General features: G+C 42.9%; 1 pseudogene; it reads left to right on the top strand.

The window, feature by feature from the left end:
* Positions 1-690: 690 nt before the first annotated feature.
* LOC101317017 (inosine-5'-monophosphate dehydrogenase 2 pseudogene) lies at positions 691-2,250 on the top strand (annotated as a pseudogene).
* The last annotated feature ends 691 nt before the right edge of the window (positions 2,251-2,941 follow it).

The raw sequence follows: 2,941 nt of genomic DNA, 5'->3' as shown, positions 1-2,941 counted from the left end.
GATAGTCTAGTTAGAATTTTTTAATGAAATATAAAGGAAAAGATCAAGTGCTTAATTTTTACATGCTGCATTTCATTTAAAAAATTCATGGTATCTTTTTGAATAATTTTTACTCATGCAGATGTTCTGAATATTGGAAACAGATGTTTATTTTATTTCCTTGGTTCCCATTTCACACTAAGCTTTTGCACAAAGAAGGTGGGCTGAATAGCTAAATTATTTGTGAGTCAGGATTCCAAGGGTAATTATTCTCAGATAATTGCCAAATGACTCATGGCAAGACTTTCAATAATGTGTACCTTGGTTTGTCTAGTTCAGATCTGGAGGATACTGGTCGTTTAACATAATAGAAAAGAACTTTAGGCTATTTAAGAAGGCATGCATGTCAGTAAAAATGTGTTGACTCTTGCAATAATAAACAACCCCATTTATATTATTTCTTAGTTGATGAATCATTGCTGTAAGAACTGTGTTTCACAAATTTCAGAATTTTGAAATTTCTAAATAATCAAAAGTACTTTTTCTTTTTAGCTTAACACACATTATAAGAAATTCAGTCTAAGTCATTTAGAATTAAGTGACTAGAAGTTATAATGGTGATTTAAGCTTTCCCCCCAAATTACCAGTATATAAAAATTTTGGCTCTGCGGCGTGGTCCTCGGAGACGCTCGGCCTTGCCCTGTGCTAGCCATGGCCGACTACCTGAGAGCGGCGGCACATCCTACATGCCAGACGATAGACTCGCTGCACAGCAGCTGTTCAACTGCACGGACAGTCTCACCTACAGCGACTTTCTCATTCTCCCCGGGTACGTCGACTTCACTGCAGACCAAGTGGACCTGACCTCTGCTCTGACTAAAAATATCACTCTGAAGACCCCACTGGTTTCCTCACCCATGGACACAGTCACAGAGGCTGGGATGGCCATAGTAATGGCGCTTACAGGCGGTATTGGCTTCACCCACTACAACTGTACATCAGAATTCCAGGCCAATGAAGTTCGTGAAGTGAAGAAATACGAGCAGGGATTCATCATGGACCCTGTGGTCCTCAGTCCCAAGGATCGAGTGTGGGATGTCTTTGAAGCCAAGACCGGCATGGCTTCTGTGGTATCCCCATCACTGACACAGGCCGGATGGGGAGCCACCTGGTGGGCATCATCTCCTTAAGGGACATTGATTTTCTCAAGGAGGAGGAGCATGACCGGTTTTTGGGAGCGATCTTGATGAAGAGGGAAGACTTGGTGGTAGCCCCTGCAGGCATCACATTGAAGGAAGCAAATGAAATTCTGCAGCACAGCGAGAAGGGAAAGTTACCCATTGTAAATGAAGATGATAAGCTGGTTGCCATCATTGCCCAGACAGACCTGAAGAAAAACCGAGATTACCCACTGGCCTCGAAAGATGCCAAGAAGCAGCTGCTGTGTGGAGCAGCCATCGGCACTCATGAGGATGACAAGTATCAGCTGGACTGCCTAGTCCAGGCTGGTGTGGACGTGATGGTTTTGGACTCTTCCCAGGGAAACTCCGTCTTCCAGATCAACATGATCAAATACATCAAAGAGAAATACCCCAGTCTCCAAGTCATTGGAGGCAATGTGGTCACAGCTGCTCAGGCCAAGAACCTCACTGATGCTGGTGTAGATGCCCTGAGGGTGGGAATGGGCAGTGGCTCCATCTGCATCACTCAAGAAGTGCTGGCCTGTGGGCGGCCCCAATCAACAGCAGCGTACAACGTGTGAGAATATGCACGGTGCTTTGACGTCCCTGTCATTGCTGATGGAGGGATCCAAAATGTGGGCCATATTGCCAAAGCTTTGGCCCTTGGGGTCTCCACAGTTATGATGGGCTCCCTCCTGGCTGTTACCACTGAAGCCCCTGGCAAGTTTTCTTCTCTGATGGGATCCAGCTAAAGAAATATCATGGTATGGGTTCTCTCGATGCCATGGACAAGCATCTCAGCAGCCAGAACCGATACTTCAGTGAAGCTGACAAAATCAAGGTGGCCCAGGGGCTGTCTGGGGCTGTGCAGGATAAAGGATCCATGCACAGATTTGTTTCCTACCTGATTGCCGGCATCTAGCACTCCTGCCAGGACATCGGTGCCAAGAGTTCGACCCAAGTCCAAGCCATGATGTATTCTGGAGAGCTCAAGTTTGAGAAGGGAACATCCTCAGCTCAGGTGGAAGGTGGTGTCCACAGCCTCCACTCATATGAGAAGCGTCTTTTCTGAAAAGGGATACAGCACACCCTCGGCTTTTCAATAAAAGTTTGAAAAAACAATTTTGACCAATGTCTTACTCTTTAGATAAAGTAGGGGTCCCTGGCTGGATAACTTACAGAGCCATGTGCCTGATAGTCATGGATAACCCATGTGTCAAAGTGATGATTTGCCAGCTTGGTTAATGAATGAATATGCAAAGGACCTCAGGATATGTTTTGTGAGTGATTATCATTATCAGTAATGATGAGAATGAATTTATTGTGAGTTAGGTTACTTTCCGTATTTAATAATCTTCATTTTTCAAAGTTATATCATTCTGGAAAGAAAAATTACTAATGGATTTCTATTTGACAAATCATCTTTTTATAATGCATATGATCCTTTAAAAACGAATTATTTTCTCACTGCTATTTATCTTCTCCACATTGACCCTGCTAACAGGAAGAATATATCTGCTTGGGAAAGAGGAATCCCCAAATCTAGGCTTTGTTCTACTCTGTTTCCCACTAATCGATTCAAATAGATGTTAAAAAAAAAACTCCTCAAAAAAGAAAGTCCATTGTCTTGAATGACTACGTATTCTTGCTATTCATAAATTTCATTCTGTTTTCCTGATTTACCCAAAATAAGGCAGTTTTCCTGTTGAGGTTAATTTAGGATATGTAAAATAACCCCATCCTCTAAAAAACAAGGTTGAAATATTTTATCCTGGATATCA

The sequence above is a fragment of the Tursiops truncatus genome, chromosome 2 (assembly GCF_011762595.2).
Source record: "Tursiops truncatus isolate mTurTru1 chromosome 2, mTurTru1.mat.Y, whole genome shotgun sequence".
Taxonomy (NCBI): domain Eukaryota; kingdom Metazoa; phylum Chordata; class Mammalia; order Artiodactyla; family Delphinidae; genus Tursiops; species Tursiops truncatus.
This window is presented reverse-complemented; position numbering and strand designations above follow the sequence as displayed.